This window comes from Pinus tabuliformis, chromosome 8 (assembly GCF_031772625.1).
Source record: "Pinus tabuliformis cultivar Carrire ecotype Pingquan chromosome 8, CPIR1, whole genome shotgun sequence".
NCBI classification, from domain to species: Eukaryota; Viridiplantae; Streptophyta; class Pinopsida; order Pinales; family Pinaceae; genus Pinus; species Pinus tabuliformis.
The window spans coordinates 512,759,336-512,774,175 of NC_142294.1; positions in this window are offsets into that span (position 1 = coordinate 512,759,336).

The following is a 14,840-nucleotide window of genomic DNA, read 5'->3' on the forward strand; positions in this document are numbered from 1 at the left end:
CTTCTTAAATGACCTTATTATGTTTAAATATGATGTGACACATGTCTAGAATTTAAAATAAATAAATATAAAATTTGGGAATATGTTGGAATAAGAAAGAGTTGTGTTACAATTTATCATATACTTAATAAAAAAGAAATAGAAAAATATGAGCAATATTTGAAGAAATATAAACTACAGAAATTTAAAAATAGGAGAAAGAGTTACATAGAACCTATAAAATATCAACCCTTGCACTCATAATTAAGAGAGAGAGAAATGTCCACCGTCCTCTTCAAGGAGCAACCTCCATTTGAGCAAAGGTCCAATCTAATAACACAACTTGGAAAAAACTTGTATACCCTTCTACTAATATAAATAGTTTGTCACTAGTAAAACCCTAAGTATTTGTCTTACCATCATAATGAGTATTAATCATCTAGTTTGGCTTATTTAATTAGCATGGCCCTTTATATAGAATAACCACCTACTAATTACCAAATGAGCCTTCTTCTAACAAGATGACATGATACATTAATTCACTAATTCAACACGCATATAAAATTGTTTCATGGATTAATTCATTAATACCTAAGTACCTCGAGGTAAGGAGGTTACGGTGGTACCATAATAGGAATGAAGGAAAGGTTAATGATAATATCATCATTACGAGACTCCATTTACTTAAAAGGACCACATAGTAACTAGTCAACCTTTGACGGATATTCAACTAGCCAATCACATAACATTACTCTCTTTCATAGTTCATCATGCACATACAAGTTGGTGAAGTTAAGGATTCAAGCAATGATATTAAAAAACATCCATGCCACCTCACTCAATGAGTTTTTTACATGGTAAATTAAGAAAATTGAGAGTTTGGGTGATAGAAGAACGTATTCCTTAATTTCCCCTCCTTGTACACGGTATGAAACGTAATATCCGAAGCTAAATGTAATTGAAGGTTTTTCTTAGCATTAAATTAGTTATTTTCAACTCTAGATTCTAAGAACCCTCATGATCCATGATACAAGTTTTTTTTTGTAGAAGTTCCAAAAAAACATCGATATGCTCATCATCCTTTCTATATAATGCATGGTAGAGGTTTGGATTCAAAATATCTTCTTTTCCACACCCTTTTGGAACTCATATTCTACCCACCCATCTACGATTGTCTTCATAGTTTTCTTTTCTATTTATTAGTGTTAATGGAGAGTTTGTTGTCTATTTTTTTAGGTAGCGAGGGGGGATGATGGGTGCATGGGGTGTTGGTGGAATGGCCCTATGTCTAACCTCTACATGAGGAAACAATATAAGATTAGGACGCAATTCTTTATCCATCATTTTGTTAATTGGCTTGGGAATAATCAACCTAGAGGTGGATGTGCTCTTAATTAGGTCAGCCAAATTTCCTTTGTTACCATTGTTCACCAATTCAATACATTCCTTTCTTTTTATAAAGGACAAATAATTTCGAGTCAAAGAATCTAAAATGAGAAATAAAGTATAAAAATAATTGACCCTAACCTTTAGGGGTATCCCTAATCCTAATAATAACTTTGTGAGATAAGTAAGTTTTTTAAAAAGGATTATTACTTTATAGACATTACTTTATAAACTAAAATTACAGTAACATCGATAAACACTTATATACATTTTAGAGTATATTGATACAAATACTTACATGGTTTCAAATATGAAAATTTAAAAATTATAAAATATTTTGTCAAATGGATTAGAGAAAACTTAAAATAATAATAATATCGTTTTAAATTTAATTTGTATTCTCCCTTATATTAAGCTATAGAGTGTCTCTAGATTAAAAAATTATTCTAACTACATTATAGTGAATATTAACTCAACAACTATATTAAATAGATTCTTAAATTTAGTATAGCCAATATTATAATAATTGTTAGGAAAAATCATTCTCAATGAAAGAAGTTAGAATGAAAAATAAATCACTAACGTTTAGGGGTATCCTAATTCTAATAATAATTTCAATAAGGAAAGGAATATTTCCAAAAAAGATTATAAATTATAATTATAAGAACATTCATAAAACTTATTTACATCTTAAATTAAATTGATACCAACTTATATCTATTTTTAGAAATAATAAAATATTTCTCAAATAAATTAATACAGAGATGAGTTGAAACACACTTAAAAAGATTCTAATATTGCTTTAAAGTCTATTTGTGTTCCATAGGGCGTTGGATTTATCTCTTATCTCTTAGATTATGTGATATTCTCAGAATCTGCAATAAAAATAAAAAGCCCATTATAGAAGCCTCTTGACCCAAAAGCTATTCTCGCTACTTTATAACTAAGTCAAAATTAAGTTAACAACTACATTAAATAGATACTTAATTTCAATTTATTATTTTTTATAAATTTTTAGAATTGCAATATAATTATTAAAGACACGGTTAAAATCATTTTGAATCAAAGAAGCTAGAGTAACAAATAAAATAGAAGAATGATGGTCTCGAGCCTCTAGGGTATCCTTAATCCTAAGAACAACTTCAATACGGAAAGTAAGTTTTTAGAGAATAGAGGTAGTGAAGTTAGTTGGAATGGCAAATGTATGCATGGGAAGATATTATCAACAAATATTGAGGTCTTATCCAAATTTTAGTTTGCTTATCTAGCATGGTTTGCGTGTTGTGGAATTAAACTCAAAAATAAAATAGTAATCTCACCACTTCAATTCTAAATTTACTTAATAACAATTTAAAAAAAATATTACTTAATATATATATCTATATATATATATATATATATATATATATATATATTAAATTTGAAAATAATTAAAAAATCAAATCAAATGAATTATAAAGTAGAGTTGAAATACACTAAAAGAGAATCCTAATACTGCTTAAATAATCTAGTTGAGAAAAGTACTAATACTGCAACACATTTATATTTGAATGTTGCGTCATGGCTTGCATATGAGGCCATTGGGTTAAATGTATCTTTATGTGTTGGGTCATGGCTTACGTATAAGACCATTTGGGTAGATGTATCTGTAAAAGTTGCGTTGGATACAAGACCGTTGAGTTCTCGTTGAATTGAAATTAGTATGAAAGTTTCGTCATGGGTTGCATATGAGTCCCTTGGGTTAAAGAAGATGTATATACAATTTAGTTTAAGGTTTTATTTTATTTGTCATATTAGGGGAGAGATTCATAATGTTGTGCAGGGACTAGTAGTTGATATAATACTGGTCCCATCAAACCACCAGTGATTAAGACTTTTGAAACCAAAATTTAAACAGAAATAAATAACATTATGTATAAATAAGTATTAAATTATGTCCAAAAATCACCCATACATTGACTGGGCCCACAACTGTCCATAAATAGTATTTTACTACTTAATATTGCAAAACATATTGATCCAAGTAGAAAACAGCTAGAGCCATAAAGGCTTCCAAACTGGTCTATTCCAGAAGTACAAAACAACAGTCACTTCAACCCCCACTCATCAGAATTGCAACTTTGCATCCCAAATAAATATGCCTACCTGCACATAACAAAAGCAATGTATATCAGCCATAACTGCTATGTTGTTCAACAACTAAACACCCTATGTTCAATAAATGACACCCAACCCAATAACAATTAAATCCACTTTGTTCAATAAATGAAACCCAACCCAATAACAATTAAATCCACTTTGTTCAATAAATGACACCAAGACCCAATAACTGCAATAAATGACACCCAACTCACTCTATTTCTCATTAAAACAGATCAAAGCACATGGATCAACAAATAAACAATTCCCAACCATTAGATCACATCAAATTAAATCCATACCACACATTCAAAATGAAGCCATTGCAATCCATGTGCATCCATGTCCACCAATTAAAATCAAGTCCCCAAGACTATAAAAGAAGCCCACCCACTGTTGAAGTTGCATCTTATGCTTTCAAACTATTCAGCAAACTTGAAGACAACATCACAAAATAGTGGCCAATATATTCAAGTTAGTTATATGAATTACAACTCATTCTTCTTACAATTCTGTTTTCATTTATCAGATTTCTTACATTACAGTTCTGCCCATAGGGTGATAGTTAACCTATACAGTTACAGTTAACCTTTTTTATACAGAGTTTATGTATGTGTTCTAGCTTATTGTATCATCAGCTTCATAGTGATTACATCTTACATATCACAGAGGTTACGTATGTCGTGTTAGTACTGTAGTCACAACTTGTTTAGCTTACAAGAATTGAAGCTTAGCTTACACGAATTGAACCTATTGAATACAGTCGTATCCATCTAATCAACGTCACAGGTTGCTTACCTTACAGGAATTGAACCTTAGCTTACAGGAATTATTTGATCATCAGCTTCATAGGGATTACAACTTACATATCACAGAGGTTACGTATGTCGTGTTAGTACTGTAGTCATAGCTTATTTACCTTACAGGAATTGAACCTTAGCTTACACCTTAGCTTACAGTAATTGAGCGATTATTATGGCTTGGGTTCTATGCAGAATGAGTTAAAACATAGAACAAAAACGAATTGTAACTTTAATGACTCTGATAAACTTAGTAATTTTTCACATATTTTCAGACCTTGACAATCATCATTGAGACATCACATTGAAACATAATCGAAAGGCATGTATTTTCAGAAGCATGAAGCTATTGAGAAAACAAAAATTTTGATATTGAGTCGAAAGAATGCAAATAAGTGAATTTCTACTACTGGTGAATGGACCATAGAACTGAGGAATGGTTTCTTAGAATGGAAGCTCGAGCGGATGACCATTTCTCTTTATTGGATTAGATGACTGTAAGATTTTAGATAATGATAAAACACAATTATAAGTAACATAGAAGATGACCGTCTTATTGGCCTTGGTATCTTTTCACCTCCTTGAGCTCGAGACCTTAGGGTATGGAGAGCCCGAGCCATATGGAGTTGTAAAAGTTGGACCAAAGGAATGGGGATTTACATAACTCAGCTCTGTATATTAAGTCACAGATAATGGAGAGAAATCTTGGAGCAGAGATTGTTCTTCACAATATTTAAAATAACTAAATAAATTATATGAAAAATATAAAAAATAAATGACTGCAATGAAACTCGATTAAACTGAAGTAAAACCAATTGTCTATGACACCTAGGAGACCATAGAATCAAATGTGATAGTGATTACAACTTACATATCACAGAGGTTACGTATGTCATGTTAGTACTGTAGTCATAGCTTGTTTAGCTTACAGGAATCGAACCTTAGCTTACAGGAATTGAGTGATTATTATGGCTTGGGTTTTATGCAGAATGAGTTAAAACATAGAACAAAAACGAATTGTAACTTTAATGACTCTGATAAACTTAGTAATTTTTCACATATTTTCAGACCTTGACAATCATCATTGAGACATCACATTGAAACATAATCGAAAGACATGTATTTTCAGAAGCATGAAGCTATTGAGAAAGCAAAAATTTTGATATTGAGTCGAAAGAATGCAAATAAGTGAATTTCTACTACTGATGAATGGACCATAGAACTGAGGAATGGTTTCTTAGAATGGAAGCCCGAGCGGATGACCATTTCTCTTTATTGGATTAGATGACTGTAAGATTTGAGATAATGAGAAAACACAATTAGGTAAACAAGCATGGTTAGAAAGAGTCATGTGTAACTACTGTGTTCTAATTGCATAACTACTGTGTTCTAATACATAATCAATACATATGGATACACTATAATCACTGTATACGCATATCCTAATGTAATACATATGGATAGAATGTAATCACTGTATACACATATCCTAATGTAATAAGCTCTGTTTCCTCATTACTTTGATTTCCGTGGTTCTACTTATGGCACTGATTCAACCATTAGTAATGATTACACTCTACTCTATAGGGTAAGTACATATTGAATAGACCTACTTATTACCTGTATTCCCTAATATTTAACAGATATAAGGAGAATGACATAATTCATACATGTTTACATACCTCATTGGTTTAGCTGTATAAAGCTGTTGAAAGTAAATGGAAAATGATATATGAAAACAGTGACATACATGTTGATAATTTCCTGTAATAGAGGAAAAGTTTTTTTGCAGAAGTAATAAAGCATAATTTAACATATATTCTAATGTCTAAATGCAACATACATGTTGATAATTTCCTGTAATAGAGGAAAAGTAATTTTTGTAGAAGTAATAAAGCATAATTTGACATATATTCTAATGTCTAAATGCAACATACATGTTGATAATTTCCTATAATAGAGGAAAAGTAATTTTTGCAGAAGTAATAAAGCACAATTTGACATATATTCTAATGTCTAAATGCATGCAATAATTTTACAGGTTGTTGCATCTATGGCGAAAGGAAGTTACTCTGCTCGTACAAGGAGAAGTGGTAGGAGAGTGACAAGGGGTGCGCAGCTGCGACGCACATCGTCTGATGATGACAGGCCAACTGATGTCAATGTCGGCAATGCACCAGGGAACATTGTTGAAAATGACCATGTGACAGCCGCTGATGTTAACACACCATCAGCCATAGAACCACCATCAACAACAGTCCAAGGGGCAAGCTCAACTAAAAAGATCAGTGCTATAAGAGGATGGGCAAAAGAACAAATGTTAGTTGCAATTGATGACATAGAGTTTAATGGATACTCAGTTCGGGCATCTGCAAAAAAACATGGTATTCCTCCCTCATCAATACATTATTGGATAAATGGACTGACTCATACAAAACGTAGAGGGCCTCTTACAGTTACGACTGAGGAGGAGGAGGCCGAGGTGGTCGAGTGGTGTAAAGAGATGGCCCAACTGGGACATGGGCTAGAGTTGATACAACTCAAATCAACAGTTGCTCAAATCTGTCAAGGGAGGCCAAACCCATTCAAAGATGGGTTTCCTGGTAAATCATGGTGGTTTGGGTTTAAAAAAGGGCATCCAGAACTTGTATTGCGTACTGCTGAGGGCCTTGACAGAGACAGAGCATTAAATTTGCGCCCTGCAGTTGTGAAAAAATTCTATGACACACTTTCTAGTGCTTACGATAAACATTCTTATGGAGCAGACCATATATGGAACTGTGATGAAACAGGTTTACAGGCAGGGAGGAATTGTGGCATGCGGGTAATTGCCAAGAGAGGGAGCCGAAATGTGCCAAAGATTTTGCCCAAGAGCAGGGAGTGGATAACTATTTTATGTTGTGTTAATGCAATTGGTACTTCAATCCCAGGATTTTATCTATTCAAAGGTAAAAATCAACTGAAAAACTATATACAGAACTGTGAACCAGGTGCATGCATGGCTGCACATCCCCATGCATGGATGCCTAAAGAACTGTTTCTAAGTTGGCTTTTTCAATTTGCTGCATCGGTACCAGGTGGCATCTCGCCTAATAACAGACACCTTTTGATATTAGATGGCCATGGGAGCCACATGGCTGTACAAACAATTGAGGAAGCAAACAATTTAGGCATCGACCTGTTGACATTGCATGCTCATACCACTCATAGGCTGCAACCCCTTGATGTTAGTGCGTTTGGCCCTTTCAAGAACTATTTCAGGTCGGAGCGTGTTGCATGGATGGCAAAGAATCTAGGGGTTGAGGTGAAAAGGTTTGAGCTAGCAGAGCTTGCAAGTAAAGCTTTTAAAAGGGCTTTGACACCATCAAATATCAAGGCTGGCTTTAGGAGGACATGAATCTATCCACTGAACTATGATGCTCTTATGCATGATACTGGTTGTAGCCAAGCGTTTCATGTGGATGGTCAGGAAGAAGGGAATGTCCAAACAGGTGTTGAAGTGCAAGAAGTAGATGACCAAGATGATGTTGTTGCAGCTGGTAATATGATTTCCTTGTCTCAAGGACACTTATATGTTGAAGATGATGAAACTGTATGTGGAACACAATATAACAATGAACAAATTCCTAGTAACATGGAGATTGTTCCACCAACTCAAGAACATGAAATTCCTGTTGCTGATATTGCTAATGATATTGTTGAACATGCAGTTGACAATGACCAATTGACATTGCCAAGCCAAGTAACCCCACCTTCATGGCTAGCAGAATCAATGATCAATATGAATGCACATAGTGTCTCAGCAACCAATGAAGAAAGCATGAACATGCCCTCACAACCAGCAGAATTGAACAGTGAAATTGTTCATTTTTTTATGGACAATAGATCAATGGAAGAAGATGAAGGACATAATGAGGCATCAAATGAAGATAATGATATGGTTCAATTAGTTCCAACAGATACTGAAAGGGAAGTACCAAGCAATGACATGTAGGTGGGAGGGGTGGAGAAGACACTTGGACGGTTCCTAAAGCTACCAGTAGAGAGAGTATCAATGAAAAAAAATCAAGGTGCACCGGGTAGTCTTCGTCTGGGCCGAAGCTCACAGTTACTCACCTCAGAGGACTATATAAACCTGTTAGTTGATTCAGAAAAAAAGAAATTTTAAATGCAAGAATTAAAATAGAAAAAGAAGGATATAGTCAAGGAGAAGAAGGCAGGAAGGATTGTTGCAGCACAACGTCGAGCAGAAGAAAGGATTGAAAGAGATAAAGCAAGGCAAGTTAAGGACCAACAAAAGCAAATGGCAAGACAGGAAAAGGAAAAACAAAAGGCACAACAAATGCTTGAAAAGGAACAAGGGATGATCAACGATACAAGAATAGCTGATGAAACCATGATTATTTCAAACTCATTAGACTCCATTGCAGACAATACACCATTATTCCAAGATCTCATAAACATTCAAGTGCCCCACTATCAAACTGAGGGTTTACCCACTTGCGTTGTTCCTACCAGAGCTGGTGTCAATTCTCTGTATGCTCATTACACACCTCCACTTAATGCAGGGGTCAGTAGGGAGAATGTGAGGTATGGGTACTCAGTACCTCCATGGTTGGAAGCTGCAAATTGGAATCAATCATATGGCATCAATCAACCATTTCCTAATCAGCCCTTGACTGGTAGGCCAACCTACCTGGCTCAAGAAGGTAACTCGGGGAGTTTTGGCACTCAAGATTCTCAGGGCCATAAAGAATAGGGGTGCCATATGTTTTTGGTTCTAACCACATTATGATGTGGATTTTGGATGGATTGTATCTTTTTCTTGGCACAGAAACATTTTGGCTTACAACACTAGATTGTATCTTTTTCTTGTCACGGAAATATTTTGGCTTACAACACTAGATTGTATCTTTTTCTTGTCCCAAGAAACATTTTGGCTAACAACCTAGTAGTGATTTCTTGTGGCAACCTAACTGTGTGTTGATAAGAAATTTTCGATGGAATATGTCCTTCTGTAAAATATTAATTATGATAAAACTATTTCTATAAGTTATTTTGTGCGCCCTCCCCGCCACGTCAGAAAACCACGCGTAAAAGCACATGGAGCCGGTACAACACCTGTACACCATGGAGCTCATGTGTTGGCCATCATATCATTTCATAAAACTTTGTTCGCGCCATTTCACAGGTTTGTTTGGGGTCATTGCTGCGATGTTTGGGAATTCAATAATAACATTTCAAGTTGCATATGAAAAAGGCTAAATATAGAAATCTAATGACCAGACAGTCTTATTATGATTGAGAGCACTCATTATCAAGTTGAGTATGAAAAAGGCTAAATACAGAAATCAATGAGGAGGCAATCTACCTCATAATAAGTTTTATTAAATGTGAAAAAGCAACTAATAATTTTATTGATTGAGGGGACACTTGAGAAATTGAGAGCACTCATTATCAAGTTGCATATGAAAAAGGCTAAATATAGAAATCAAATGACCTGACATCTTATTATGATTGAGAGCAGTCATTATCAAGTTGAGTATGAAAAAGGCTAAATACAGAAATCAATGAGGAGGCAATGTACCTCATAATAAGTTTTATTAAATGTGAAAAAGCCACTAATAATTTTATTCATTGAGGGGACACTTGAGAAATTGAGAGCACTTATTATCAAGTTGCTCTCATTATCAAGTTGAGCATGAAAAAGGATAAATAAGTGGACCGTTATCTAAAGGAACATCATTCAACTTGATAGCTCATGCTTCAACCATAATGCTTACAAAGAAATTTCTACCCCTTGTATTCTGTAATAGCTAGTCAGTGAACCCCAAGACGAGCTGGAAACAGAGACTACTTCAGATATTCACACAATGAGTAAACTATTATATCATATACTAATTTACATTAGAACTTTGAAGTGAATATCTGAATCAGAGGGACCTAGGAATAAGTCATATTTGCTCATTTACATGATCCACATCCTTAGTTAAATTAAAATGAAAAGTAAGGCCACTGAATGTGCAAGTGCCATTCTTGGGAGCAATTGGAGGGATGACGTTGTTCGCTGGAAGTGAAGGAGGGAGAAGTATAGCTTTGTCCACTCAACTCCCTCACAATCAGATGGAAACCCTGAGACAGATACTCTTGATCATCCCGTATTGAACATTCTTTCGATTTCTATATGTGGTTCCATATTAATATGTCTCGGTTCTTCGACTTAATGGACAGTTCGCACCTCAATGGCTTAATGGCTAGACAGTTCGCACCTCAATGGCTCAATGGCTTTTCATGTGGTCAATAAATTTTGACATCAGATGTTAGGAGAGATGGGTTTGACACTCAACCCATTAATCTTTGGATGATCTTTTCTCTAAGAGCATTTTATACATTGTATTTTTTATGCCTTTGATCTCAACATTGAAGGCATCAAATTTGCAGCACTATACAAAGCTCTAAACTCACTTATGGATCCAATAAGTGGAACGTTATCTAAAGGAACATCATTCAAATTGATATGTCATGCTTCAACCATAATGCTTACAAAGCAATTTCTACCCATTGTATTCTGTAATAGCTAGTCAGTGAACCCTAAGACGGGCTGGAAACAGAGACTACTTCAGATATTCACACAATGAGTAAACTATTATATCATATACTAATTTACATTAGAACTTTGAAGTGAACAACTGAATCAACGGGACCTAGGAATAAGTCATATTTGCTCATTTACATGATCCACGTCCTTAATTAAATTAAAATGAAAAGTCACTGATACAGTAAGGTTTTATCGTTGGAGCCCGAGAAGGGTTAGTTATTGAAATGCATTTTATGTATGAGAACATAATTCATTACTAAAAATATTTATTCTCTTATCTCTATAACCATCAGTAACCGGTTTTGGAATCGACTGTAAAATGTGTGAAATCCTTCTTTTTTTTTTCAGAGAAAAAAGCATCACATATTATATTGACAATATAAAAAACATCATAAGATACAAAAGGGTGGCATATGACAGCCACTGTCTGAGACATCTCGAGGAAAGGCAAATGTCAGAGGTCCGAAAACATATACATCAGGTTCAGGAAAATAGCAAAAAGCATCAAAATTAATAACCAGGAGTAACAAATTCCAGAAACGAACAAGACTTCTCTTCCTCCATAGTTAAATAACTGCAATGGTAGACTTATACTGCCCCATACATATGGCCATTAAATAATTTGTTATTTTCAGCGCAACCAAAAGAAACCCCAAATTTGCTTAAACTGTAAATATACTGAAATTAGTCAATTGTGAGCAGCGTCAACATGGAAACAAAAAGGACTGTGTATACAGGATATCCATATTGCAAAACATATACATCAGGTTCAAGAAAATAGCAAAAACACCAAAATTAATAAGCAGGAGTAACAAATTCCAGAGACGAACAGGACTTCTCTTCCTCCATAGTTAAATAACTGCAATGGTAGCCCATACATATGGCCATTAAAGAATTTGTTATTTTCAGCGCAACCAAAAAAAACCCCAAATTTGCTTAAACTATAAATATACTCAAATCAGTCAATTGAGAGCAGCGTCAGCATGGAAACAAAAAGGACTGTGTATACATGATATCCATATTGCAAAACATATACATCAGGTTCAGGAAAATAGCAAAAAGCACCAAAATTAATAACCAGGAGTAACAAATTCCAAAAACGAACAAGACTTCTCTTCCTCCATAATTAAATAACTGCAATGGTAGACTTATACTGCCCCATACATATGGCCATTAAAGAATTTGTTATTTTCAGCGCAACCAAACAAACCCCAAATTTGCTTAAACTGTAAATATACTCAAATTAGTCAATTGAGAGCAGCGACAGAGGGTTTCGAGGCTTCATTTCAAATACAAAGAGTGAAGTTCCTAACAGAAGCTTTCACGGACGACGAGAAGATAAGTTATGCAAGTCAATTGAGAGCAACGACAGAGGGTTTCGAGGGTTCGTTTGGGGTCATTGTTGCGATGTTCAAGTTTCCCTTTGTCTTTCTGCTCGGGGGCCGAGGGCACGAGATGGCTGAGGAGCACGGGACGGCCTTGGATAGCACCGAAAACAGCAAAAATAACAGCGAGGGCACGGGACGGCCGAGGATAGCACGGGACGGCCTAGGATAGCACCGAAAACATCAAAAATAACAGTGAGGGCACCGGACGGCCGAGGATAGCATGGGACGGCCTAGGATAACAGTGAAAACAACGAAATTTCAGATAAACCCTAAACCTTTAACAACAAACAACATCAAAATATCCCATAAACCCTAAACCCTCGGAAAAAATCCTCCAAAAAATGCCATAAAATGCCATAAAAGTTTACAAAATATCCAAAAATAGAGATGCTTGTGTTGAAAAACACAGAGAATTCTAGTAGGATTAAAATCCTACTGGATACATGGAGCCGACCTCCCCCACCTTCCCCGGAGCTCACCAGACCTTCTCCACACCTGCAACGACCTTCTGCACACTTGCAACGAGAAGAAAAATATATATTAGGGAACAGAAAACCACAAAAACACCACCACAAAACAGCAAATTAACAGAAAAACACCATTTGACCTCGAGCTCAGTAAAACAACGACCGACTCCTCCCCAAACAACAAAATCATCGAATAAGACCAACAACAGAGAAATGCTAAACAACTGGCATTCCAGAACGACGAAGAACTCCAGGCGGAAAAGCACAAGAAAAGCAGAAGCGTTGTGCCAACCACAAACCCTGAAACTCCAACAAACATTCACACCAGCACCTGCATACTAGGCGAAGCGCGCAGGTCCACAAACCCTGTCAACCGAACAAACGCATCAAACAACACACGAATAAACGACGAAGCGCGCAGGTTCCGAGGCCGTCCCGTGCCATCTTCGGCGGGGGGCTTCGCCCAACAACTGGCCCCGAGCCGAAAGACAAAGGGAAACTCATACATCGCAGCAATGACCCCAAACGAACCTGTGAAATGGCGCGAACACAAAGTTTTATGTGTTGATACAGTAGCCAACACATGGAGCTCCATGGTGGACAGGTGTCATACCGGCTCCATGTGCTTTTACGCGTGGTTTTCTGACGTGGCGGGGAGGGCGCACATGTAATGGCGACCCTCCCCTAACTCGGTTTGAAATAAACGATATAATTTTGTGATATTAACTTGGTTAGAAATAAACAATCTAATATTATAAATAAAATTATGTAATTTTTATTTTTCGGAAAAAATTCACTGTGAATTTTTAAAATTAAAATAATATTTTTTCTTTTTAATTTTATAATAAAATAAATTAGATTTTAATAAATATTTAAATATTATTATTAAAAAATATTTTTTAACGTGATAAGAAAAAATCACATTATGTAAATTCATTAAATTCATTATATTGATGTTTACTGGAAAATAATTTATTCAAAATATGAATCACAAAAGTCAAAAAAAAAAAATAAACAAATATATTCAAATGTTACTAAATAAATAAATATATTCAAATGCGAATTTATCCGGAGAAAAAAACTAAAAAAATATATATATATATATCAAAGTATCAAAGCGGACTGTTGACAAAATAGACTCCAAATATTTAAGTATCATTATTAAAAAATTACATATCTTCAAGCAAATTTTGGAAAAAATAGACTCCTAAGAAATATACAACTCTCAAATTTTCGGGAAGAAAAAGATAGTTTTCCTTCTCATTCGGCCACTTGATTTTTTAGTGGCCTGCCACTAAGATTCAGTATATTGTTATTTATATGTCGTAATGATGGAGGGGAAGAATTCTTGGGCTGTGTTCCCCGCCGCCACGAGTTGTAATAAAAACGGTAATAGTTCACAAACAACTTTTTATGTTATTATTGTTATTATTAATATTATTTTCCATAAAAAGGATAAGGTTTGTAAGGCTCTAAGAAAAAAAGGTACTAAGGGAATTATTATTATTATTGTAACTTTGTAGGACTACATCTTCAACATGTCCAATATAGCACCCTGGTCAGAGCGTGGAATTGAACATGTCACTTCACATAAGGAGTTCATTAACAGAGAACCCAATCACTGTCTATCCAAGACCCAGTGGACATTATTATTATTATATCTCTTTAATATGCTTAAGGTTTTCAACAATTGTATTTGATCAAATATTCAATGATGTTAACCAAGGAGGATATCCTATGTTTAAAGACAATTCATAGTGTTTTACTTCCTAGATGACAAATAATTGTGTTTGAAGATGATGCAGCGCATCTCTAACATTCAAAATTAAAAAAATTATGAAATTTGGGCATTTGTTGGCCTAAGAAAGAGTTTTGTTACCATTTACTATGTACTTAATAAGAAAAAATAGAAAAATAGTGAAATATTTGAAGAAATATAAACTATAAAATTTTTAAAATAGCAGAAAGAGTTATATAGAACTTATGAAATATCAACTCTTGTACTCATAATTAGGAGAGAGAGAAATTTTCATCGTCCTTTTCAAAGAATAACCTCCAATTGATCAAAACTACAACATAATAA